This window comes from Cervus canadensis, chromosome 29 (genome assembly GCF_019320065.1).
Source record: "Cervus canadensis isolate Bull #8, Minnesota chromosome 29, ASM1932006v1, whole genome shotgun sequence".
Classification (NCBI taxonomy): Eukaryota; Metazoa; Chordata; class Mammalia; order Artiodactyla; family Cervidae; genus Cervus; species Cervus canadensis.
Genome location: NC_057414.1, coordinates 34,423,493 through 34,451,450, shown reverse-complemented (window position 1 = coordinate 34,451,450; position 27,958 = coordinate 34,423,493). Strand labels below are relative to the sequence as shown.

Genomic DNA, 27,958 nt, shown 5'->3' with positions numbered 1-27,958 from the left:
TCCAACAGCTTAATATGCCATCAACTCCGTCCCAGTGAATGATAAATACCACCCCCTAAGATCACAGTGATAACAAAACTCTGTCACTGGAATTCCAACAGTTCTATGGTGGTTGTTAAAATGATACTACTATGTAATTCCAGTTATTCATATCATTTCAACAGCAACTCAAGAGTTGGCTGGGCAGGGCAATGGATGGCAGGTCACCTAGGCTGGACGTGCAGGCCAGTTGCTGGCCCCGCCCCCTTGTACCTTCAGCCTTGACTCTCACCCAGGGATTGCTTCAGGTGCATCTGGAAATGGAGTGAGAATACCTGGCATGGACACCGTGTGAATAGCCCACGAGGTCCAGGAAGGTCCGGGACACAGAGGGTAGGAGGTTGGCGGCCCTGCTTATTTCTCTCATGCTCTTTACTTTTTTATATAATTTATTATGTCCATTTTTATTAAAATGATGACTCTATGATCTTACTTATCTGGGGAAAATAAAGTCAGACTTTGAGAAAAACAAAAGCTCCAAGGATATATCATAAAGCACAGGGCTTCTCTGGTGGCTCAGTGGTAAAGAATCCACCTGCCAATGAACGAGGTGCAGCTTCAATCCCTGGATCGGGAAGATTCCCTGGAGAAGGAATGGCAACCTACTCCAGTGTTTTTGCCTGGAGAATTCCACGGACAGAGGAGCCTGGTGAGCTACAGTCCATGGGGTCGCAAAGAGCTGGACATGACTTAGCAACTAAACAGCAAACCACAGGTAATATAGCCAATATTTTACAATAACCTAAAATGGAATACAATCTATAAAAATCTTGGATCACTAAAACTGTACACCAGAAGACTTCCCCAGTGGGTCCAGTGGTTAAGAATCCTTCTGCCAATACAGGGGACACAGGTTTGATCCCTGGTCGGTGAGGATCCCACATGCCGTGGGGCAAACAAGCCCGTGCACCGCAACTACTGAAGCCCAAGTGCCTTAGAGCTTGTGCTCTGCAACAAGAGAAGCCCTCACAAGGAGCAGTCTGTGCACTGCAGCTAGAGAGCAGTCCCCACGTGCTGCAACTAGAGAAAGTCCATGGGCAGCAACGAGGTCCCAGTATAGCCAAAAACAAATAAAATAAATTTCAAAAAATTTTAAAAAATGGTACAACTGATACCAACACAACATTGTAAAGCAACTATACCTCAACAACAACCAAAAAAGTCATCGCAAACAAAAGTTTACTTTTTAGAGTCTTATTTTCAAGATTAGTAATTTTTCTGCTCTTACTGGATTTGAATGATATCACATGAAATACAGGTGTTTCTTAGTGTACTTGGATGCACGTCTGAAAATCTGTTGGGTTACAGAGTTACCCATGTTACTACCTACTATTTTCATTTGATCTAAGGAAGCCATTTCCCTGAGGGAACACACCTCCAGTGGATTTTATTCAGCTGGAAAACACCACTTGATCAACATAAATCAACCTCACCCTGTTCTTTTAAGGAGACCTTTGTTCCCATTGCCCCAGCCCCACAACCCCAGACTATCCGTGTGTTACAGATTGAAATCTACACTCACCAAATAATCATTTTATTGTTTTTACTCAGACAATTATCATATAAATAACTACATTGTTACTAGAAACATATTTTAAGATTTTAATGAATATGAGGAGATCTGTAGCTATTGCAGACTTGCTAATCCTCAATAAATATGTTTTTAATCAGTTTAGCATTTTATAAACAATAACTGTCCCATTAATTCTGGGGTGGACTTTGTAGGCTTGATGAAAAGCACTGCAGTTGATTTGTTTTCCCTGGGGCTCTTTAAGTTACACTTTAAATTTGGAGATTCAACCAGGGGAATTTTCCAGCCTTCAAAACACAAGAGCTGGGAACAAGACTGAGTATAGCAGTGACAGGAAAAAGTAGGCAGCTTAGGGTTGTCAGGAAAAGTCTGGAGTAAGAGTCAGATCAGGATCTAAGGCTGCTTCTCTTCCTAAGTAATCTTTCTAAACCAGAGTTTCCTCATTTGTCAAGTGGGGATGATCATATGTAGCCTGGCCATGCATTTTCATGGTAGGGAATCTGATGTATGAGTGTATGAGAAAATGCAGTAAAAATCTCGCAGTACTAGAGTGTGGGGTCTAGGGAACCCAGCTTGGCTCTGCACAGCTCAGCAGAACCAGCTCAGCCACATCGTCTAACCCTCTGGCCCTCAGTTTCCCCATGTTTACAGTGTAAATAACGATGGCCTTCCCTGATGGCTCAGATGGTAGAGAATCTGCCCGTAACACAGAGGACACGGGTTCGATCCCTGGGTCAGGAAGATCTCCTAGAAAAGGGAATGGCAACCCACTCCAGTATTCTTGCCTAGAGAACCCCGTCATCAGAGGAGCCTAGTGGGCTATAGTCCATGGGGTGGCAGAGGCGGACATGACTGAAGCGACTAACACTTTCACTTTCACTAAATAATGATAATAATAATCATAATGTCTATTTCTCAAGGATTTCTCACATACAGTGACATGATGTATACGAGCATTCACATAAGACCTAGCACAGAAGATGCATCAAAACCATTCTTTTCCCACTGTCCACCCATCAGGAATGTACATACATTCCTAAGATGAAATCCAAGATGCCTGGGAAACGTCAGAATCACAGAGTCATCGCTTTTTCTGCCAGAGAGAAACAGGCCTGCGATGGTGGAGACACCACCATCACCACCTGTGTTTTACTGACACCCAAGCCTGTCCTCTGCTGGAGCTCCCTGCCCTCCGCTCCTTGACTGGGGATCCTTTATCAGAGTTGTGATTAATAGTTAGCTTGACAAGCTGACTGGGAGGGGTGGCCCTGAACTCAGGAATTCAGAGGATGCTGCATATGAGAGTCAGTTACAGCTCTTTATTATTAATTTTTATTGGAGTGGAGTTGCTTTACAATGTTGTGTTCGTTTTTGCTGTATAGCAAAGTGAATCAGCCACATGTATACATGCATCCCCTCTTCTTTTGGATTTCCTCCCCATTCAGGACACCACAGAGCATTGAGTAGAGTTCCCTGTGCTGTATATATGTTCTCACCGGTTATCTACCTTACACATATATCAGTAGTGTAAGGCAGAAGAAGTGGAGAGCTGGCGATGTAGGTCAGCGGAAAACTCCTTAGTAGTCAGTGTCTAAGGAAGAAAGGGGCAGCCCGGGAGTGACTTCCCTTCTTCAGCAAGTGGCTGTTCCGTGTTGGCTCTGGACGCAGTGTGACCCAATATGGACCCAGGGATGCCCAGAGACGGCCAAACCCTGGGGTCACATCCCTCTATACATTTGCAGGGTCTCCAGATCTCACGAAAACCTTGAGACAAATGACCTCACCAAGCTCCCCAGACTGAACAAGAATGCTCGAGGGGTGTGAGCACATTAAACCAGAGTCAGTGGACAAGAATGCAAGAGCTGAGCACAGGCAGACACCTCAGGCTTTATCATGCTCTTAGTTCTCTTGACTGAGCAGGGCCCCATGGCCATCCCAGCCCTCCCACAGCCCCAAGACACACACACACACACACACACTCACACACACGCACACACACACTCCTCCAGGGACAAGCACCAGAGAGAAAGATTAGCTACATAAACTAGGCAAGCTTGTAAAACAGCTGAAGAATTAAGTACTCAAGAATGTTTTGGCCAAGCTGCTGACCCATTCCCCACTCTGCAAGGCCCAAGGAAGGAGAGAGAGAGATAGAAAGAAAAATAAAAGGACCAGGGGAACACAGAACCAAATTATTAAGTGCTTTTCATCCAATAAATAAACTCCATCTGACAGGCCCTCCCCTGGAGTCCTGAGGTGCCATGAGTCCTGGAAAATGACTTAGGAAAAAAAAAAAAGAGACACAACAGAGATTCCCGGGTCCTGACTGAAGCAAGAGAGGTGTCTAGTGAATTCCCTTCACGCCAGTCAGATTCAGACGAGAATTGGGATTTGGATAGACAAAGGAAGGATGAGCAGCCTGGCGACCAGATCAGAGTCTGGAAGCGGGAATCAGTCAGTCTCACTCTGAGTGACAGCCTTGACACACCTACTTGTGAGGTGATGACACCCAGATCTAAATGTCAAGACCCCCCACTGCTCCTCTCCCCTGGGAGAACGGTAACCAACGCAGTCAACGCATCTCCCCCTGCACTCCCCACTCACATCCACCCACCTTCTGCAACCCTGCCTCCAGCATGAATGACCAGCCCATCAGGCTAGAAACCTCTGCCACCCTCCTCTTTCCCTTCTCTCTCATCCCCCAGATGAATTTGGTGACCAGCCCCCATGCTGTCTACTTAGACATATCAGCCAAATCAGGTCCGTCAGGACCACGTCAGGGCTGACTTTAAGTGTCAATTCTCGTATTAGTTTCTCTACCATCAACCTCTCACAGTCCACATCATCAGACACAGCAGCAAAGATGTCATTGTACTAGAGAAAAAAAAAAAATAAAATCAGACCATTTCCTAAAGAAAGACCTCCACCAGATGCATGAGACAAGTGCTCGGGCCTGGTGCCCTGGGAAGACCCAGAGGAATCGGGTGGAGAGGGAGGGGGGAGGGGGGATCGGGATGGGGAATACATGTAACTCCATGGCTGATTCATGTCAATGTATGACAAAACCCACTACAATATTGTAAAGTAATTAGCCTCCAACTAATAAAAATAAATGGAAAAAAAAAAAAAAAGACCTCCACCAGCTCAGTTACCTTATCCGGGACCACGCCCTGGCCCTTCCCAGTCTCACCCTTAATTTGCTCGTGTGGCTGCGTCACCCGCCCCTCAGGCCACGACCAGGCCTCCCCATCCCCTTCCATGATCTGGCTGATTTGTTCTCCCCCTGCCTGGGGTTCCCTCACCTCATCTCTGCCCAGTGACCCCTCTGCATCTCTCGAGGTCCAGTTCTAAAGCCACCTCTTCCATGATGCTCTCCCTGGTTCCACAAGACAAAGCCAACCCTTTCCTCCCTGCTTTGCTCATTTCACTATCACAGCACTGATCATGGGCTGTGATTTTCTCTTCCCAAGTCTGTCCCACTAGAATGTGGGTCCCTTAAGTCTGCTCCTCGTGGTTTTAATCACATTGGCCTCAGAATGTAGCCCTTATAAGCACTTCTTCAATGTTTCACTAAATGCATGAACAGACAGATAACCGATGACTAAGCAAGCTGGCAGTGGGCTCGGATAAACAACCACCCTCTGTGGGTCTTGGCGGCGTCATCTGTGCAAGGAGGAGGCTGGAGCTCCTAAACCCCCATGGAGGCCTGACACTGCATGGCTTTACGAGGGTGTGCTGAGAGAGAGCGGGGCCTGGGCTTCTCTGTGCAAGAACTGAGGCCGAGAGCTGTAAATACGGAGAGTCGCTGAGGGTCTTTGGTAAACCCAGAGGCCTGGGCCCTCGAGAGTAGGCAGGCTTGTGCAGAGGTAAGCCAGTCATTTTCATTAAAAGCACAGCAAAGCACCGGATCCAAACACAACATTAGGGCTTGCAATCTGATATGCCTGCAGAAACCCACCCCCATCCTTCAGGAAAACAGCATGGAAGTGGCCAGGGAGGAACCGAAACTGCCTAGAAGCAGGTGGGAAGCTGGGCAACAGAGCAAGGAGGGGTGAGCAGCCAGGACCTTCTCTCACCTGCAAAACCTCTGTGGGCCCCTTTGCCCATGAAAGTAATGCTCACATCCATAATGTCCACCGTGTCATCCACCCCAATCCAAAGTGACCTCTTCCTTCTCCTTCTAAAATCTGGTAACAGGTCAGCTGCCTGGCTTGATCAGCTTTGGCACCACTTCCCCACATCACATAGTGCCCGACAAACAGGAGGCACTCAAAAAGGTTCTTCTGAATAAATGAGCAAGTGTGCTCAGAGCTCAGTGGGCCTGTAGAGAAGGATCCTTCCCATGGGGAGAGCCCCGGTGGGAGGCTCAGCTATTAAGAGACATCAAAACAGAAATCCACCAAACTGTAGGGCCGTTGATTTTTTGGTCTTTGTTTGTTTGTGGGGAGGAGCTCTCCTGTTGCCCAGGTCCTCGCCCAAATACTCTGCAAGCTCCTTATGGACAGAAACCACATTTCCTCTTCTTTCCTTCAAGACACCCACCAGTATCCTGCACACACACACACCAAGTACGTATTTACTGATTGCTTTTCTGCATAAAGCCGGGATTACCTAAAAGAGAAAAACTACAGAAAAGGAAGTGGAGGAAGAAGCATCCATAAAGAACTTTCACCTAAACAAAGACACTCTGGGAGCTCAGTTAAGACTAGAAATGTTAGGCTGCAAGGAAAAGTGTGGAAGAAAAACGCCAACAGGAAGGGGGCAAATAAGAGAGCAAATAGGGGAACTTCCCTGGTGGGCCCTTGGCTAAGACTCTGAGCTCCCAATACAAGGCGTGTGAGTTCGATCCCTGATCAGGGAACTAAGATCCCACACGCAGTAAATAAGAGTTCACGTGTGGCAACTAAGATCTGGTGCAGTCAAATAAACATTTTTTTTTAATTAAAAAAAAAGTAAATGGGCAAGGCAAGTTGGGGGAGGATAAATAATCATTTCAAAGAAACACTGGGGTGTAGTTAAAATCACACAGTGCTGGATACACCACGGGTTCTGTTTCAGAGTCACTTTTCTGGGTGGGAGACTGTGACGAGCAATCTGTCCGAAGATACTCCCTGGTCACAAGAGAAGGGCGAAGCCTTCAGAGATATGAACCTCATCATTTCCTTCTTTGAATGATGTGAAAGCTGGCCTTCACACACACAGACATAGAAGCTCAGAGATGCTTGAAAATGAACAGGAGACACGCTGATAGGAGTAATCTCGGGCCTGTGGCTTGGCCCAGGGATGCTGAAAGAGGGGCGAGAGAAGGTACAAGAACAAGAAGGACAAGAGGAAGCAGAGGATGGTCCACCTCCAGTCTGGCTGCACTCTCCAGCATCATGATTTCTGTTTCTCCCCACATCCTTTCCAAAGCTCTGCTCATAGCAGAGATGCCGCTTAACCCACCACAGTGAAATTTAAGAAAAACATAAGCATGTGGAGTACAAAACCTAAAGGAAGAATCTCACAATCTTAAAACCATCGAGTTAATAGTCTTCCTTTAATTTCCTTCACACGATGGAAAACAATATGCCTTGTTTTCATGAGATGACCTTGTCATATTTCTTGACAGGCCTGGCATCTGGGAAAGGACAGTATCACCAGCATGGATGAATGCTCTCTTCCTGTGAAATGCAAGAAATGTTTCTTTTATGGTGGAGATGATACTATTCTATCTTCACTCCTTTGTCTGGAACATGAGCAGATGTGTTGTTTTAAGGATGAGGAGGGAGGCAAATAAGATGGGCCAAAGTTTTCTGTCCACCAAAACTTTTAAGCCCAGGAAGACTAGTTACCGTGAACATCAAAGGCAAAGCAGAGAAGGGGAAGGAAGTCAGCAAAACCTCAGATAGAGTTATGTATGGAAGAGGGAGTAACCCTAATCACTTTGCCTTAATAATGATGGGAAAACTGTGCCTGGCTCAGAGGAGATGCTTACTGGGGATGGAGGGATGAATAGATGGGTGGATGCAGGGAGGGAGGGAGGGAGGGACAGATGATGGGAGGATGGGTGGATGGATGATAGGATAGATGGATGGGTGGATGGATATTTGGAAGGATGGATGGAAGAGAGGAAGAGAAGGAGGAAGGAAGGGATAGATAGGTAGGTGGATAAGTGGGTGGGTAGATGAGTGAATGGGTGGAATTGGGGAAGGGATAGGTTGATAGACAGATGATCTATGGGAATTATACCTCCAAGCCCTAAGTGGGTGACTTTCCTAAATCACTGCCCAGCCAACTAGTCATAATGATAAGTCCTCCTTGGCCCCTCATCTCTGTTGTCTGTTAATGTCAACATCACCTGGGGTTCCAAACCTCAGTGTGACTATCAGCATCTCCCGGCCTCCCCCCGAGTCATCTCCTGCATTCAATCCCTCCTCTCCATCCCCTGCACTCACTTCTTCTCAGGTGCATCCCAACAGCCTCCTATGTGACCCCCTCCTCCAGACCCAAGGGACCACTCACTCACCAGGTGTCTTTCTATAACAGTTCTGTTCATGCCCCTCCAACACATAATTGTCCCTAGTGACCATCATTGGCCTAAAAAGAATCCAAACCCCTCACGTGAACTTATGTGGTCCCCACGGCCTGGCTCCCAGGGGCCTTTGTCATCTTGCCTCCATCCTCACCTGCACTGTAATCTTCTCTTTCTGGGGGAGTCAGTGCTTCCGCGACTGCGCATCTCTGACCCTTTGCTCAGTGGGCTGTTCTCTGCTTGTAAAAGACAAAACTAAAGCAACAAATAAAAGCACTTGCCCATATGTAGAGAACAGACTGCTGGACACAGCGAGGGAAGGAGAGGTTGGGATGACTTCGGAGAGTAGCACTGACAATGTATGCACCACCATGTGTAAAATAAACTGCTAGTGGGAAGCTGCTGATAACACAGGGATCTCAGCTCGGTGCTCTGTGAGATGGGGGTGGGATGGAGAGGAGGGAGGCTCCAGAGGGAGGGGACATGTGTACACGTATAGCTGATTGACACTGTTTTACAGAAGAAACCAACACAACACTGTAAAGAAATTATCCTCTGATTAAAAATAAATAAAAAAAAAAAAACCCACCTGCCTGCCCCTCAAAGGCCAGTTCAAATGTGACTTCCTCCATGAAGACTGCAGATCCAGAAGCTGCTCTTTCCTCCACGTTCTGGCCGCAGCCTGTATCACCTCTGGGGCACCGACCTGGTGCTATAGCAACTCCTGGGAGGGGTTGGTGTAACCCCACCCTAGACTGTGCTCCTCGGAGGCCCGACCAGTGCCATCTTGCTGTGTCCCCCGTGCCGAGCACAGCCCCGGCCCAGGACCCATGTAAAAGGATCTTATTTTAAGGGACCGAGGTTGGCCCAGCGTGAGGCTCCCTTTGCCCAGGTCTTGGGAGCCGCCCACGCGGCTGTCTGGAACGACTCAGGCTCGTCTCCTCCATGACGCTTTACCTCCAAAACTACAAACAGGAAATCCAGGGGGAGGAGAAGCTCTGGTTAATAGAAAAGCAAGCTCTCAGCCCAAACCTCCAGCTGCCTTGTTAAAGTTAACAAGCAGCAGAATGAAACATGTGGCTTAGGAGCTGGGTTTCTTATTGTTATTACACACACACACACACACACACACACATATGCCTACACATATACGGGAATAAGCTGGCTTCAGAGAGCGGCTGGATGAACAAATAGAAGATGAGAAGCAGAAAGAGATCTGGGGGCCAGAGCACAGAACCAGTGGGCGTTTTTTAAAACCCCCAAGAGCAGGGTGGGGTGTTACCGTGGGCCTGACTATGCCAGGGGTGTCAGAGCTCCCCAAATAAAATGAAGCCTCACAGGCAGGCCAATCAGAGACAGCACAGGTTACACTGGGTCTGCCTCTCTCCCCAGTACGTGTTCAATCCCGACCAAGTGTCTGGCACAGCAGTTAAAATCAGGGACTGTGCCAGCATCGTGGATGTCACTTCTGGGGTGGGGTGGTGGGGGTGGGTATCCCTGTGTCTCAGGGCCTCTTTGCTACCATGGGGATAGAACCATAGTGCTTGATTCTCAGGGCTCTTAGACTTAAATATACAAAAAGCAAACAGTCCAGAGGTTACCCAAACCCTCCATCCATATTAGGGCTTTTCCTTTCTTTTTGGTTCATCCACAGACAAAGCCAAGTGAAATTGAAAAGATTCTGTGGGTCTCACCTGTTGGGAGGTGCTCCCCGCACCTGTAGGGAGACGTGTGTGGCTGCGGCAGCAGGTAGGATGGACACAGAGGGCAGGACATTCATGCGGACCCCGGGGCGGCGGGGGTGAGGGACGCAGCACAAACTGCTCCTGAGACAGGCAGGGACCTGGGCCCCTCTGCTGTGATACCTGCACCTGGACACTCTTCTCCTCCAGCAACGAAATACAGAGAGGCTACAGGCGACTAGGAATAAACCCGCATGTGCAGCTGGGGCAAATTCTGACCTGAAAGGTACAAAGACAAAATAAAAACCCTAACTGCCACTTCTGAAGAGCCTGGAGCTAAAAAAAAACAAACTGGGTCTCCGGTGCAAAAGCAGCATACTGGGCTTGCCCCCTGCTCCCGACACCACAAAGGGGTGGGCAAACCGCCTAACCCACCCCTTCAGCCGCACCCTGGACCCACCCCTACCCTCACCCCATGTAAGTAACAAGCTCACCCCCTCCTCTGGAAGCCAGCTAACAAGGGAACCAGTTACTTTTTCTCACTCCCTCCTCCAGCCCAGTAAAGCCTAGCCTGAATTTCTTGTTTGAGAACTCTGGTCAATATCACTCCCACCTTTTTCTCCACTTCCTCCACTTCCTGGAAAAGTCCAGTTGCTTGGACTCAAGACAACCCCCAGCTGTCAAAGCAAGGTCAGTCCCAGGAAGAGCTGGTGCTTGCCTAGGGCCTGACAACACTCCCCCATTTCCTTCTACCCTCCTACCCACCATCCTCTCCCCTGCTTTTGTGGATGTCCTTGGCCTTCAGCCAAAATCAGGGGTGTGCTCTGCATAGGTAACAACTGGCTGTCACTTGCTGCTTTCCATGATGGAAATGCTCTTACTATGGGGCTGGAAAGAGATGCCCTCGGTCAGGTCCTGTGACTCCGAGGGCCTGCCCCAGGACAGAGCCGTCATCGTCTCTCCCCCACACCTACGGTCCTGTAGTCCTGTCTCCAGAGGAGATATTACAATTGCCCTTACTCTTTCCACCTCCCTCGTTTCTTTCAGGTCATTGAAAATGAATCATCCTTTGGAAGGTGAGTCCTAGTGTTAAGGAATCTAGGTTGTTCTCAACGCTGGGAAAGTCCTGGGCGGTCACACATGGCCACTCGGCCAGGCAGGGCACGGCTCCCGTGGCACCATCCACAGGGTCTTTGATGTGAATGGTGACCCCCAAGATTGGTACGGAGTGAAGCCCTGGGAGTGTCTTCACCGCGGAGAAAGGGCCTTCCTGGGTTAAAGGCAGAATGGAAACCGCAAGACTTCCCAAGACCACCATTCCAGGCGAGTTCTTGGCTTCAGCACTGTCTGCAGCTGCTGAGACTCTAAGCAAGTCAGTGCTGGGGTGTCTCAGCAGGTCACATTATCCTCTCCTCTCCAAAGAAGCAGTTAGACATTCACCCTGTGAGTTGTGTCCATCTGCACCTAATGAATGAGTCCGTTTATTAATTTATTCATCAGAGAACATCTCCTAGGGCCCAGGCGTTGTGGATTTAGACATTGGAAATGCACTGAAAGGATTAAGAAGTTCACCGCCTAGGGGCTGACGCAGAGGAGAAAGCCAGCCCTCCCCCGTCACATTAGAGATTGTACGAGCCAAGAAAGGAGCCTCGTGTAGGCAAATTTACATCTGCTGACAGCGACCATGTAGCGAGTACTCACTCTGGGCCAGGACTCTGCTAAGCATCTCCTCGATGTTATTGAATCATTACAGCAACCTTATAAGGCAGATCCTATCATCCCCACTCATTCAGGAAGATTTCAAGGCCTGGAGACATTAAAAACTTGCCCAAGGTCACACTGCAAGGTCACACAGTAGAGAGAGGCCTGGCTGCACAGTACTCGCTCTTGACCTCTGGGCCACACCAGATCACTGAGTCTCTTGCAGTCAGCGGTGGTGGCTCATCTCTGGACAGTTAAGGGCCAAATCTCTCTCTGCATCCTCTGGGGGCTGATGCACTGCAGGCTAGCCAGAGGAACCGAGAGGAAGACACGGCCCAAGCTCCCAAGGAACACGTGGTCCCTGTGTGAAGTCGGGCGGCCACCCCTCTCCTAGAGCCCACTTCAGATGCTTCTTTGGAAATTCTGACTTTGGGGTCTTAAACAGTAGTTGAGCACTGTTTCTGGAAGCAAACATGACAACCAGCAGATGTTTTGTTTTCTTGTTCTTAATAGGCCCTTGTTTCTAAAATGGAAAACCTGGAGAAATCAGTGGAGTAGAGACAAGATTTTAAGTGGAAGGGAGAGAGGGGTATAAAGGAAGAAGGAATTTCACTCCTGGAAAATTGTTCTGCCAAACCAGACCCTCTCCGATGAGGCAAAAGATGGAATTTAGGGACACGATGCCCTCAGGAAAATTTCCAGGAATTCCAGTTAGCCTGGTTCCAATGACGCCTAACAGCTCATCACCCTCGCCAACTCTGAACCCAGCTGAGTCTTCTTGTTCTCAGTTTGGCCTTTTGAAGCCCTGCAGTATCTAGCCCACTTGCTTCTCTGCCTCATATGCAGAGATCTTAGAAAAAGTAGCCAATCTGATTCCCCTTGGGTAACAAAAGAGGGTTTAAGAAATAGACTCTCTCAGCTATCCCTAAGATCAGAAAACAAGTCTATGGCAGGCTTTGGAAATAATATCACTAACTTCCTGGTGCTTTGGTTTCCACAGCCAATCGAAAGAAATCCAGTCAAAGGATCCAGGGCCAAAAGTAAATACACAGTCCAAAAAAAAAAAAAAGATTAAGAAGAGAGTTTGTGTGTCACAGTAATTGGAAAACCGGGACCTCATAGTTTCTTCAATGTCTGTCTGAAGACACAAAGTAACACAAGGCTTAAAGACCTGCTTCTCCATCCCTTCTCCTGACCTGAGCTCCAGGTATCTCGGAAATCCTGTCCTACTTCAGATAGCTAATAGACCTAAGAGTTTCTTTTCTGAGCACAGAGATGGGGAATAAATGCTAGTGATGCTGAGAAACGGTGGGCAGAGCGAGACAAAATCCAAGGTGGACGTGTGCAACGGAGAAACCTTGAAAACTCTTCTCACCAATGATGCTTCTGATTAAACAGGCCCACACCACAGCATCTTACCATTCCTGTGGGTGGACCACAGCCCATGGTTGCTTGGACGGGGCCAGCATGCCAAGCCAGCCAGATTGTGGAAGCAAGTTCCTCCTGGCAACAGGAGTCCCTGCCCTGCAGCCGAAAGCCATGTGGGGACACAGCAAATCCAAACCTTGGCCCCTACGCGGAAGGCACAGCTCACATCTGAGATTCAGGGGAGATTGCTCTTGGACCTCTAGCCAGCTCTGACCCCTAAGGCTGGGACCCTCCGAGTAAGTCCCTGATTGGCAGGTAAGACTTTATTTGGATTTTATAGTCTCTTCAAAGTATGTTCCAAGTCTCTTCAAAGTATGTATGACAAACATTTTCATGGAAAGGGAGAAAGCAGAGTCTGGGACAGCACCCAGGGATCCCCCAGGCTGCCTGTTTACCCCCATCACCTTATAGCAGATGAGAGAAAATCTGGGCTAGCCCAGGCCCACCTGGACGAGGCTGCCCGTCAGACTGGTGCCCTGGCTCTGCGGGCACTTCCCCAGCTGGGACACCCAACTGGCTGGACTGCCCTCCTCTGACCCTATTTGTCTTATTTTCTCCAAAGAGGCCTGAACAGGGAGAAGACAGAAATCACTTCTTCACAGAGCTTGAGAATGCAGCTCACGAAAGGTCACTGAGTTGGGGAGGAGGGGGTATTTGCGTCTCTCCCCTTCACCCTAACTGGTTCCTAAATCTAGTTGCAAAAGAAGTTCCGAGGACTTGCCAGTTCCCCTGGGATACCTCGTTCACCAGCCCCGAGCCTGAGCCCAACTCCATCAGCCCAACATCTGGAGAAAGCTGAAGTCCAGAACCTTCTCCTTTTCTTAGTGGAGAGTCTGGGGACGTAGGAGTTCCTGCCCCTACAGGAGGCTCCTTGGAAGTCGGCACATGATTTTCTCACGGGAAAAACATCTTTCCTCTTTTAGAGCCCAGGCTCCCAGCTCTCAGATCTCCTCTCCCCGTGTTCCTGTACGCCGCTCTCATTTAGTTTTAATTTCAATTTTCTTTTTCTTCCCCCATCAACTACAATCTAAAATCCATTGCAAGGTCTCACCCCAGAGTTAAGCAGAGCTAGGAAGCCAGCAGTCCTGATGGAAGGTGCCGAGGACCTGGGGTTCCAGAGCAAGTGGTGTTTTGAATTGAAGTTGGTTCCGCCACCCAGGACCGGGCGCAGAGTGGTCTAGAACAGGCTTCCCAGGATTTTCAGATGAGAATGCAGCGGGTAAGACTGACAGGGACACACGGGGGCATCCAGGCGAACATGGAAAACCCCGGGAGCACTGGTAGACAGTCTTCTCCGGCAACCACCAGACAAAGTGACCACAGTGAGCCGATCTCATTGTGCAGTTAACTGCTCAGATGATGGTCAGCGAGTCACCTCTAGGAACCTCTGTCTCTTCGTCTAGAAAATAAGAGATCTAGGAGCTTGGGGTTGGCAGATGCAAGCTAGTATATGGAGAATGCATAAACAACAAGGTCCTACTTGCAGAGCATGGGGAACTATATTCAATATCCTGTCAGAGCAAAAAAGAGAGATTATGCCAATATTCACACTGTCCAGAGTAATAACCCTTTTCTTCTTTTTATTAACATTTATTCCATAACATTTTTAATAACGTTAATGTTATTTTATTAACATTAATAGCTACTACTATTTTATTAACATTTAATAACTACCATAGCAACATGCAGAAAAAAACATTCAAGAAAGGTCCATAAAGGTTATCAAGCAATCATATCAGCCCATAATAAATTCGTCTCATAGATTTAAAAAAAAGTCATAAAGCAAAATGGAAAAGAACATAAAAAGGAATTTATGCATATGTATAATTGAATCACTTTTCTGTACGGCAGAAATAACACAACAATGTAAATCAACTATACTACGATAAACAAAGAGATGAGACTACATTATTTTTAACACCTCTTCCAGCCCTGACATTCCACATTTCTCACCCTAACTCGGAGCCCTGGAGCCTTTTCATTTCTTTATTTGCTGCCCTCCCGCTCCCCCTCCCCAATCTCTCTGCTGAAGACTAAGAGGGGAGGGATGAGGGGAGAGGAGGGAGGCTCAAGAGGGAGGTGATATATGTGTAATTATGGCTGATTTGTAACCTTGTATGGCAGAAACCAACACATTGTAAAGCAATTATCCTCAAGTTAAAAAATAAAGAAAAAAAGATCAAGAGGCATGGAGAGCAGGAACTCTGTAAATGTGCTAGGAGCTATATGCAAATTTATGGTAATGAATGCTGTAGGATGGTTCATCCCTTCAGGCCATTATCTCACACCTGCTGATGAGCCAGTCCATGTGCAGAAAATAGGAAATCTTTCTTTCAGGAAGCTCAGTCCAGTGAGAGAGGCAGCACCCTTCACAACAATTGGGAGATCTATTCCTGGTGCTATAAGAGAGGAATAAAAATGCTCCTGAGGGAAGGGGAAAGGCCTCAGAGAGATACACAAGAATCAGGGAAGAAATGTATAATTGAGGTCTCGTTCATGGGTGTGGTTGGGACAAGAGGAAGGGACAGTGGAGGCAGAAGGAACAAGGACAGCAAAGTCATCCTGAAGTCCCGGTAACGTTCATGGAGTGATGGATCTGGGGGAGGGCTGGGGCAGGACAAGGAGAAAAGCTCAAAGTCAGGAAGGCAAGGTGGGAGAGAGCTAAGAGGCTTGAACGCCAAGCTGGGGGAAACAAACTGCTCTCAGATGACAGCAAGGTTGGCTTGGGCTGCCTCCATACCTGAAGAAAGCTGCTCACCGCCCTGCCCTTCGGCCTCCCATACCTGGCTGGATCCCAGCCATCACATCACGTTCCATCCACAGGATGGAACAAGCCCAGCTTCCCGGCCCTGCACCCAGGTGGCCTCAACACTACAGATGGCCCGGCCCAATCAGAACATCACTCAGCGCACGCTTGTCTTCTTACATGAAACTCTAGAAGGTCAGAGAAAGTGACTCTCCCGACTTCTCCATGGGCAGGGACTCTGAGCCCATAGACCCTCTCAGGGGAGTCACTGGCTGGGAGTGAAGAGGTAACCGTGCCCGGGGAAGGCTGCTGACTCGAGTCGGACTGGCCCTGGACTTGCATCCTGACCTGTCCGGATCACCCATCACAGATGGGGCACTGAGGCCAGCCTGAGGCTCCCCAGCCTGGCCCCCTAGTGATCATTCCTTGCTGAACTGGCTTCTGCCCAGCCCTGGAGGAAGAACAGGGATGGGGTTGCCGGTCAGCATCTCCTGGGGAGGCCTCTCCCACATGCGCTGAGCCGTTATCTCTAAGAGTGATTAGGAAATAAAACAGCTCCCTTCCCCATTAGCTGTACACTGGCCCATTTGGGCCCTGAGACACCCCAGATCCAGGAAGGTGGGGCTCAGCTGACAGCTCGGTTTAGAGCAGATGGTCCCCCCACCCTGCACCTTCTCCTTCTGCCTTGTGTTGTTTCTGGCAGCAGAGCAAGGTGGGGTGGTGGGCGGGGGGGCGGGGAGGCTTGAGGTCGAACTTGTTGAAAGTGCAAGGGGGAGAAAATTGTTCTCATCTGAATAAACAGAGTCAGCTGTTGCCAGAAGGTGAAACCTGCCCGGGGTGTGCGCCCCTCCCAAGGCAGCGTGGAACTGGGCTGACAGGGATGCTGGGACATGGGCCAGCGCTATCCGGGCGACTCTGGAGACGCCGCCAGTGGATGGAACGCCCCTCAGAGAGGTGAGAGGGCAGGGGTGGGGACGGGTGGGTGTGGGGAGGGAGGTCTTGGCCCACTTGGTGCTGTGGGCATTCAGTCTGTGTCAGCAAGTTGGGGGGGTGGTGCGGGGCAGGGGACAGCTGCCGCAATGGAATCCAATTCACAGGGGGTGTCTGGGACCCCTCAGCCTTGTGGATGGGGTCTCCGCCTGCCGTATCTCCAGGATTTCTGGGAAGAAACCGGTGTAGTAAGTGGTGCCCTGGGTGCTCCCTGGTGATGTGACCCCCTGAGAATATACCCCAGCTGCTTTGAAGGCATTCAACCCTGCCCAGCAGACTGACTGCCCCAGACACTCAGAAACTTTTCCACCCTGAGAGCTACAGCTAGTGGGCTCTGCAAAATAAGCAGAATGCCAAAGGTGAAGGGGAGGGATGGCAAGGGAGTGAAGGAAGAAGCAAAGAATCCGTGTGATATTCTAGGAAGAGCGCTAGGACTGGTGCAGAAATGAGTCCTGGTCCCTTCACCTCTGAAACTAACTCAACTGATGGCTTCAGGCAAGACGCTACTCTCAAGTCCAAGCTCCCTTTTCAGTACAGAGCTGGCTTGGATTGTGCTATCTCAACTAACATGTGATGAAACCAAAAAGCAGGACTAACACCCTTTCCTCTGAACCTCCCACTCTGCCCAGGTCATGAAAGACGGGGTCATGCTGACCCCAGTCCCTGGCATCTGCTCCGAGGATTGTGAGAGAAGTCTCCTAAGACCTGGAGATGCTGTCACACCTGATAAGCAGGGTGAGCCAGATCATACAGAACCTGCTCTTTCTGCTCTGGTGGGAGAAAAGCGTGCAAAGGAAAGATGACTCAGACAGCGGTGTTTCTGCCTCAAAGGGACAGAGAAAGCCGAATAGGCAGGCCATCGACCAACAGCTGTAGAAGCATCATTGCACTGAAGCATCATCAAGGAAGAAAGGGTCACCTGATAGAGTAATGTTCACCCTGCTTATCCCAGCAGGGCCAGCTTTATGCCATAATCGCAACTCCCCGTGTTCATCTGGGTTTAACACTTTCCAAGGCTCAGCACGCATCTGACTTTTCTCCATCCTCACCGCCCCCGAGTAAGGAGGTGGGGTCAGTGTCCCCACGCAGGTGAGAAAACCAAGGCTTGCAGGTTAAGGGATGTCCAGGGCGTCCTGCATACCTGTGCTCCCCTCCAATGAGGCTCATCTTCGGGGGTGGGTTGAGGACAGGGGGAAGCAGAGGAGGAAGTAGTGACAGTGCCAAGGGCCAGGGAAAGAAGCCTTGGGTTCTGTTTCAGGGCACATTTTTACATCTCCGTTTCTTAGTCTCTCTGCCTGCTCCCCCCAGCTCTTCTGCATACATCAGAAATGTCAGTGCTTCCTGACCAGCATGTCACAAAAGCTACAGACTAACAGAAAATGTCCTAGAATGGTGAGAAGGGATCTAAACTAAAGCCCAGAGAGGTAAAGCGACTGGCCTAAGATCACACAGTTGGCTAGCAACAGAACCCAGGTTAGAACCTGCTATTCCAGACTGCGGCCACACTGGATGAGTTAGAATGCCTGGCCAATGGCAATGACCCGAGAAACACCTGGGAAGTCCCGAATGCAAGCAGTGCCTCTGTGCACTTCCCCAAATGTCTGAGGTTGCACCCCCAGGCCCATATGCTCTACATCAAAGCTGGAGGCTGAGCCAACAAGCCTTCCTCTCGTATGGAATGACTCTGATACTTCCGAGGCTCCATTTCCAAGTGGAAACCTGCTGCCAATCCAAACAGAACAGGCTAATCAGAAAGCTTTGGGTTTCATCCCCCTTGCTTACAGAGCTAAACTCTGGAGGCCTGAGCCCCTCCAATATAACTGCAGGGCTGGTGCTGGTAAGAGCATACCCCAGGTGCAACGGGGGACTCTGAACTGTAGAGGGTCTCCCCGCCCCTCTGGCCATCCCGTGTGCCTTCCTTCACTCAGTAATCATGGACTTGGATCCTCTATTCACCAGGCTTTGTGCGAGTAGCAAGATCCACAAAGGCAGGTGAGACAGAAAACCAACCACCTTTGAAGAGTCTTCATTCTATCTGGGAAGCAAGTCCCATCTACATTTTCTGGGCAAATTCTCTGAGTCCAAGGGAATCAGCCTCAGGATTACAAAACCCAAAGCAATGGTATTCCAGCCCAGAGGGTCAAGGTGACCTGGCATCTCCAACTCGGTGACCTGGGGCTGTGAAAGTTTTAAGGACGGGGGATTTGTCCACTTATCTGAGGGAGAATTTATGGAGCAGGCAGGTCTCAAAGAGATCCTGAGAGAGAAAGAAGATTTAGGTAGGTGGAGCCTGGACCGTATGGAGCAAGAGAGGGACAAGGAAACTAGCATGTGGGCACTCACCAGGCTCTGCTGCCGTCAGCTGTGGGAGTCACCTCAACCCGTGAGAAGTCACCATCACCGCTCTCGTTTCATAGATGAGAAGACTGAGGCTCAAAGGGATTAAGTGATCTATGCATGACCACAGTTCTGTCCGAGGCCTGTGTGACTCCAGAGCTCACGCTCTTTTCACTGCGCTGGGCCCAAGGAGGAGCTGAAAGGAGGCTTCAGTGCCAATTACCAAAAAAAACAAAAAAAACCACAGAAGAAAAAAGTGAAAGATAGCTTAGTTACAGAAGATGCAGAAAGGTTTTCAGTTTAAAGCAGTCATTTGTTCACAGTATTTTTAGTTCACAGTATTTTTTCTGTAAAGCCGTGCTTGTTTTATCATCATCCTCACCATCATCGCCATCCTCCCCATTGCCATCACCAATCTTTCTGATGAGGTTGTATAATGAATGATAACCATGTGCTAGGTACTAAGCTAAGTTATGCTATGCTAAGTCGCTTCAGTCATGTCCGGCTCTGTGCGACCCCGTGGACAGCAGCCCGCCAGGCTCCACTGTCCGCAGGATTCTCCAGGCAAGAATACTGGAGTGGGTTGCCATTTCCTTCTCCATGGAGCTAAGTTATGGTTCTATCTAATTCTTCTGATAATGAGTTTAATTGCATGATTACTGTCCCCATACTACAGATGAGAAAACTGAGGTATGGGGGAAGTGAAAGTGAAGGCACTTAGTCGTGTCCGACTCTTTGCGACCCTGTGGACTGTAGCCTACGAGGCTTCTCCGTCCATGGGATTCTCCAGGCAAGAATACTGGAGTGGGTTACCATTTCCTTCTCCAGGGGATCTTCCTGACCCAGGGATCGAACCCAGGTCTCCCGCATTGGAGGCAGACGCTTTAACCCCTGATCCACCAGGGAAGCCCGAGGAATGAGGGAAAACTCGCCCAAATCACACATCCATTAAGTAGCAGAGCTGAGGCACCAGCCCGGGCAGCCTGCCTCCAGATCCTATGGTCCTAAGCACACTGCTTATTTATTCTTTGAGAGTCTACCTGCAGGAAGATGGAGGTGACGTCGAGGCTGTCACAGACACAGAACACATGGCAAAATGTACAAGTTGGGGATCTCCCTGGTGGTGCTACACATAAGAATCTGCCTGCCAATGCAGGGGGGACACAGGTTCGATCCATGGTCTGGGAAGATCCCACATGCTTCGGAGCAACTAAGCCCGCCCGTCACAACTACTGAGCCTGCTCGCCCTAAAGCCTATGGTGCACAACAAGAAAAGACACTGCAGTCAGAAAGTTCTCATGGAACAACACAGAGGAGCCACTGCTTGCCGCAGCTCGGGAAAGACCACACGCAACAACCGAGACCCAGAACAGCCAAGAACAGAATTTTTTTAAACTTTAAAAAAAATGTACCAGTAGGAAAGCCATTGACTTGACTGGCCCCGTATGGTCCTGGAGTGGCCCTTGTGGAGGCAGAGGACAGCCCACACAGGGGTGTCAGTCTGAGGGACTTTTTGGAGGAATAGGTTTCAGGAGCTGCAGGAGGATGAAGGACAAGGGGACCGAGGCACTGCAGGGCCTGTGGGCAGCTGAGGGACAGGATGCACAGCCTCAAGGCCACGGCTCTTGCAGACTCAGCCCTATACCCCAAAGGCACCCCAAGGCACATCCACACCTCCCCAGCACCCCAAAGGCAGCTCTGTCCCCACCACGTGATTGGATGCCAGACGCTGTATCCTTCCCGGGAGGAAATGCATCTCGGAGCCTGGCCTCCCATCACAGGACACACCGCTGCTTCTCTAGGCTGTGAGCGGAGCCCCACAGACCTTGTCCTCCTCCACCTCAGCCATTCCCAGCTCCTCAGTCCTCTGTAAATCATCAACCCCATGGAGCCAAGTTCTGCTTCCCACTTTTTAAGTCTGAGGGCATTTATTCCTGCTGATAAACTGGATTTAGACAGCTTCACAAACCCCCGACTGTGGCCAAGATTATCAAGGTGAACTATTCCTGGAGCCCCATCCTGTCGAGGAGAAGAATGTACAGTACAGACGCAAACTGGCACTTTTCCCACCCATTTCTGTCCAAGCGAGAATTACTTCTGTCAGGGACTGGAGCAGGACTTGGGGGTTGGCTGGAGTCATAAATCAGGATTATTACATCGGTGCTTCCCACCAAACTCCCAGAAAAGGAAGGCAGCCCTGCAGGCCTCTGTCACAGCCTGCAGCTTCACCAAAACAAATAAAGCCCTGGGACCAAACCCCACTGCCATCCCCGCCAGCACACAGCCAGACAGAGATCATGAAAACAGCCCTGCTCCTCACCAGTTCTGCAAAGACGCAGGGGGATAGCTAGGATCCCACGGGCCTTTGTACAAATCGGGAGTGGGAAGGGGGTGGGTGACCCTGGGAAGGACCAGGGTCACAGTCCAGAGTCCAGGCCACCCAACAGCATCTGTCGTCTCTCTCTCTCTCTTCCTTCCTTCCTCTTTTCCTTTCTTCCTTCCTTCCCTCCTTGCTTCATGTATTCTTTTCCTTTCTTTATTTCCTTCTTCTTCTCTTTTGTAGGATTCTATCGAATCTCGCTGTGTGTTCTGGGTCCAACACCAGGAAATGGTGCTCGTCGGTGGGATGTAGATAAATACTAAGAAACAACAGTGGTGGGGTTCGTGGGGACAGGAGGGGACCAGGGCCGTCAATGCCTTCCGCTGCTCAGAGCTGCACGCAGACCCCTGCAAAGCTGGGCCACGGGGGTGGGGTCTGCCGGATGCCACTCTGGGGCCCACAGGGTTAGAGAGAAGCAAATGGGAGCGTGGGGCTCTGACTCCCAGGCCCGCACACCCCAGAGGCCATGCGCACTCGGGGAGCACCCCCTCTCAACACTGCTCCTCTGCCCTGCAGTCTCCTCATGCATGGGGAAGCCCTCATGGCTGACGGAGGGCAGGTGGAGGGACCAGACGGGACCCAGGGCCTCCTAAGTCGTGTGTGTGCTCCTTGGCAACCCCTCCATGCCCATCTTAGTGACAATGCCACCAGCTCCAAGTGCAAGATGCAGGCAGGTCCGCCTGACCGTGAGCGGGTCTCAGACGAAGGGAGAGCAAGAGCGGCACGCGGAGCGGAGCACGGACCTTGTAACCAGGCAACGTGCCGTCCCATCCCTCTCCAAGTACCAGCCGTGTGGCCTCGAGCAAGGCACCCGCTCCGCCTTAGAGCCAGTCTCCTCGGCTGTGGAAAGGGGACAGGACGCCCCCAGCAGGGCCGAAGGTGCTGCCTTCACTGCTCCTAGAGTCTGGACGGGAAAACCAGCCCCTTCCCCAGCCCTCAGCTGGGCTACTCTGCAACTTCTTGACCTTCGGAGAGTTTGATTTTTTTAATCTTATTTTATATTAGAATATAGTTGATTAACAATATTGTGATAGTTTCTGGTGTATAGCAAAGTGATTCAGTTATACATATATATATATTTATTTGCATCTATTTTTTTTTTTCAAGTTCTTTTTCCATTTAGGTTACTACAGAATATTAAGCAGAGTTCCCTGTTCCCTGAGCTCTACAGTAGGTCCTTGTTATCCATTCCAAATATAGCAGAGTGTACATGTCAATTTGACTTCACTTCCTCCTTGTAAGACTTGGGTGTTGTCACTTCCCAAAACCCTGAATAAGTCCTATAAAGCTAACGAACTCCAGACTCGGCCTGGCAACCCCAGCTCAGCCCCCGGCTCCCGGCTCCTGCCCCATCTCCTCCAGCCTCTTAGATGCCTTCAGCATCGCTGCCCTCCTTCCCACACCTCTGCACATGGGCCAGGCCTTCCCTCCGAGAACACTGCCCCTGCCGGTCCTGAGAAGATGGGATGGGAAAAGATGCTGCCGTCTGCCTCACAGAGATTGTTCCAGTAGGAAAAGTAACACATTACTATATGCAAATGGTATTACATTCTGAGTACAAGGATGTATCACAGAAAATGCATTCAGTCCGCTGTGTTTTGTAATGACCTTTTGGATGTCTCATACGTTCAGTGTACCCTTCTAGCTATAGGATCCATTTCGCAATTACTGAAAATGCCTTCACAGTTCACCTCCCAGTCCAGGCCTTCACCCTACTTCCACAGAAATAACTGTTGTTAACAGTTTTTGTGCACCCTTCTGGAAATTTCCTCTTCCTTCATAAACACACCTGCTCAATCGTTACACAAATGAAAATATATTGTAACACTCCATTCTTTGCCAGGCTTTATGTCTTACTTAACATTACTTAACAAACATTTTGGAGATTGTTTTCATAACAACACATGGGGAGCTACCTTATTCTTTTTTAATCAATTTTATCTGCGTATAGTTGTTTTGCAATGTTGTGTCAATTTCCGCTGTATAGCAAAGTGAATCAGCAGCACGTGTACATATATCTCCTCCCTTTTGGATTTCTTTCCCATTCACGTCACCACAGAGCATTGAGTAGAGCTCCCTGTGCTGTAGGTTCTCGTCAGTTATCTGCTTCATTCATAGTATATATATGTCAGTCCCAATCTCCCAATTCCTCCCACCCCTCCATCCCACCTTGGGGTCCAAACATTTGTGCTCTATGTTTGTGTCTCTATTTCTGCTTTGCAAATAAGATCATCTGTACCATTTTTCTAGATTCCACATGTATTATTTTTGATGGCTGCACAGAATTCCAAGACTTGCATGTCCTGTAACTCACAATCTGGTCTCAGGGATGAACGCCTGGGGTGTCTTCAGTCTTTTGCTACAATTAACATGGTGATAGTCGATCTCTTGTTCACGCCCATCTGCCCACATATGTCAGTGTGTTTGCAGCATAAATTCCTAGAATTTTGAAAGCTGAGAGTGTCGGTTGCTTCCCAGGATGTTATACACACTTGTGCTCCATTTATGCTCTCGGCAGTGGGCTGCGGCTTGTTCCCCCATCTGACCAATGTTTGCTACCATGACATTGTGCATCAAAGCAATGCATGCAAAAGTCTTAGAAACTGTGATGCTCCATGGAGATCCAATGCTCCATGGAGATCCGAAATGGCAGTCCACTTGCCACCTCTTCTGAGAAGCTGTTCGTGATTCCTCCTTTTCTCCAGCATGACGGCCTCCCTCCCCTGACACCACACAGTACCGTGTCTGCTCCTTCTCGGTTCTGCCTCCTACAGCAAAATTTACACTCTGGCACAAAATAAAAACTTGTAAGGTTCAATTCGGATCCTACCGACTCAAGTTTCTCAGCTTCTGGCTGAGGCTGGCGGTGCTGGGCAGGGATGAGTATGGGATTATCCAAAGATATCCTTTCAGCTGCCGGCATCCTCTCTGATGGCAGGGGGAGGCCAGGTGGTGACAGTGCTTGGCAGCACTGCCCGGAGCAGAATAGCCAGGGCCGGTCTTCCTGGGATGCTCGGGGACCACGTCAGACAGACCAGAAGTGCCAACAGCCCTCCAGTCACAGCCCCCACCTCCCACTGCCCTGACTGTGGGGCTCCCCAGCTTGGGGATCTGCTCCTGGAGGAGTCAGGTCACCCAGACGAAGAAGGGAAAACTGAGAACCCACGACCTGGGGGCACAAGTGTGCAGCACAGACGCCGCTGGCTGGACGACATTCCTGTCACTTGGCTTCTCTTCCTCTGCCCTCCACCCTCTGACTCCTCACAGGTTCCTCCTGTCTGTCCACACTCTCTCAGCATCACTTCCTGTCTTTGTGCTTTTCTCCTTTTTTCTCTTTCTCCCACGGCCCCCCTCTTTGTCTCCCTGCTACTCCATCATTTTCTGACTTTCTGAGCTTTGGGAGTAACTGTGTTCTAGAGCCAAGGCAAGGCCTTGTAAACCCTCACGTGGGAAACGTCAGCCTCTTGCTGAGGGGTTGACATTTACTAAGAGAGCAGCTGGGATGCTGGGACTCAGAGCAGCCTCTGAGCATCTCTTCCCGGTACCCTCCCACCCTCCTCGACCCCCTACTCTCCCTGCACATGGAGATGCATAAATCCCCTCCTCCTTTTTTCCCAGACCCTCAGCCACATCCTTTACCTCCACTCCCTGCTCCCAGTGCTTTAACTCCAGTTCCAGAGAATAGTGGATCAGAAAGGCTGGCGATAGTAAAGCACTGTAGACTTGCCCAAGGGGAGAAAGCTCTATCTCAGCATGTTGGATGTATCGAACCAGAGGGCAAAAGGAAGCTGAGTTGTCCGGGAGGACTGAGCGTGGGATGGAGAGAGAAGTGGGGAGCAGGTGAGGGTTGATCTAGGTGAACTTTTAACCTTTGAGATGCTCGCTACCTGAGTTTCCATGTCAGGAAGTTGCAAGCCCCACAGCTTGCTGCCATGAGCTCTGTCAACTCTCGGAGATCTTAGGCTCAGATTCCCTGTGGTCCCCAGTTAAAATGTCCCTAAAGGAAGGGCCACTTCTCCATTAGAAATTTCCCTCCCTGTCCCCTTTCTCCCAAACACCTCTCCTTTTTCTGGCCAAGCCAGCTCTCTCTATTTCTATCAAATGCCCAGTGAGCATGGAGCTTGAGAGGGATTATGCTTTGTGTTTCTTTCTCCATTCTTCTCCTTTTTCCTGTTACTGCACTTTCAGATCCATTATCTCATTTTTCTTGAGAAACCAATAGAGCAATTTAAAGGTGAGGAGGTTCCAACCCTGAAATTAGGACAATCCCTTGGAGATGGAGCTAGAAAGTTTACAGCCAAGAAAAAGGCCAGCCAGAGATGCTGAGATGTGCAGTGGGCAACCGGAGCGGGGCAGGGATTCTGAAAGAAAGAGGAAGACCACAAAAAGCAAACTGCCAGATCTGTGTGGCCATCGGGTTTCTGCTTGGGTTGCTCTGTACAGATGGCCCGAGACCCCAAAGGAAACTTCCAAAAAGGAATCCTTTGGCCTTTGTTCACTGGACAATAAATCCTTCAGCACCCTCCCTCCCATGACTCCCTGGTCCACTCTATAATGCAGAGCCCCCTGAAGCAGCATTTACTGTTGGGATGAGAGGAAAAGAAGCATCTGGCAGGGAGGAGCTCATTTCCTCTCCACGGCCAGGCTGCTTCCTTGACACAGACCAGGGTGCAGGGTGGTACCTGGCAACCAAATTTCAGCAAGCTGTACTTTGTCATGGCGACACAATGTGAGGCTAACCTCCCAACCCCGGGTACACTTGGGATAGTGGTCCATAGTTATATCCTTCTTAGTCAGCAGTTTCTGTTGGTTTCACTGGGATCTTGAGAGCCCCTTGGAAATCACAGATGTTTCTGTTTTGATAGAGAGAGACCCAGGATTCAAACAAAATTTGCGTGCTAAGTCTCCAGTCATGTCTGACTCTTTGCAACTCCATGGACTATAGCCCGCCAGGCTGCTCTGTCCATGGGATTTCCCAGGCAAGAATACTGGAGTGGGTTCCCATTTCCTTCTCCAGAGCATCTTCCCAACTCAGGGATCAAACCCGCGTGTCCTGCATTGGCAGGCAGATTCTTTACCACTAGTGCCACCTGGGGAGTCCTTTCCAGAGCATGACTTGTAGGCTATTATAAAAAAAAAAGAAAGAAAGAAAGAAAACTTTGAAATAACTGATCAATTTGCACTCAGATTTTAGAAAGAATATAAACAAAGCAATTTATCTCGTCTCTCTACCCAGTAAAAATTTTCAAATTAAAATATAGCCTAGCCTATGACAAATTAAATTACAGCACAGACCAAATATAGGAAGCTGCCAATATATTAATAGCATGGAGGAGGCAGGATACAGGCCAAGCCAAGGGTATAACACCCTCTGTTAGATCCTCTGGAATAGGGACTTCCCTGGTGGTCCAGTGGTGAAGACTTCCCCTTTCAATGCAGGGGATACAGGTTTGACCCCTGCTTGGGAAGCTAAGATTTCATGTTTCATGGCAAAAAACAAAAAAACCTGAAACATAAAAGAGGAACAATATTGTAACAAATTCAATTAAAAAGAATCTTTTAATGGACCACATTAAAAAAAAAAAATACCTCTAGAATTTTGAAGGTGGTGCCAACTCAGCCTCAGAGTCTAGAGATCTTAAGGACACCGTCAGAAATTTCTCAGTGGTCCAGTGATTAAAACTTGGCACTCTCACTTCCGGAGCCTTAGGTTTGATATCTGGTCAGGAAGCTAAGATTCCACAAATCGTGCAGTGAAAAAAAGGACATGGTCCCTGTGGGAAGCACGGAAATGCACCTCTCATGTCCCCAGCAACAGGAGCCTGACTGACGGGCCACCCCAGATACCACCCTCTGAACTCCACCCCTGCTGACTCTGAGGCCTCCCGTCTCACCAGCGGTTTCCAGCAAATGGCAGGGACTCTCAGCAGGTCGACAACAATAAGACCCAGAATACCTCTGACAAGCCACTTGGGCTTGAACACTCCCCTGCAGTCTTGCAGAACTCTCCTAGAGCTTGAGTGCTGACCAAAATGCTTCCACCACCTTCCCTTGTTTCTTTCACCTTCACCCAGGGACAGACTGATACCACAGGCTGACTGATCCCCCAGCTCCCCCAGGCCCCCAGCCCCTCCACATCTTCTTCCATCCTTCCTGGCATCTGCTTCTCTGAGGACACGCCCAACACAAGTAGCCCCAGGAGTGATCCAAGAAGAGGAAGACGAGGGTTGGGGACTGGATCCCCCCACCACCATCCCTGTGGGTGGAGGAGGTACAGATGGTCTCTGGCTCGTGTTGCTAAAAATATCACCCATGGTGCCCTGGGAAGTATCCCAGGAGAGAGGAATGCTGTGGCATTTTTAAAATATGGGAAGGATAATGCCTACAGATTGTGCCATTTGCAGAGACATGGATGGATCTGGAGACTGTCATACAGAGAAATGTCAGAAAGAGAAAATATTAACACATATATGTGGAATTTTAAAAACTTGTTTAGATGAGCTTATTTACAAAGCAGAAATAGAGACAGAGACGTAGAGAACACATGTATGGACACCAAGGAGGGAAGTAGGGGCTGGAATGGATTGAGGTACTGGGACTGATATATATA

General features: G+C 49.4%; 1 long non-coding RNA gene across 1 annotated transcript in view; it reads right to left on the bottom strand.

Annotated features, from left to right (window-relative positions):
- LOC122431254 overlaps positions 1-27,958 on the bottom strand; it is a 200,143-nt gene that overhangs the window by 136,875 nt on the left and 35,310 nt on the right. The window contains exons 2-4 of the long non-coding RNA XR_006266470.1: positions 18,975-19,175; positions 9,779-10,045; positions 8,674-9,049 (exon numbers count right to left, since the gene is read on the bottom strand). This is a non-coding gene — a long non-coding RNA (uncharacterized LOC122431254). The remainder of the gene's footprint in view (positions 1-8,673; positions 9,050-9,778; positions 10,046-18,974; positions 19,176-27,958) is intronic.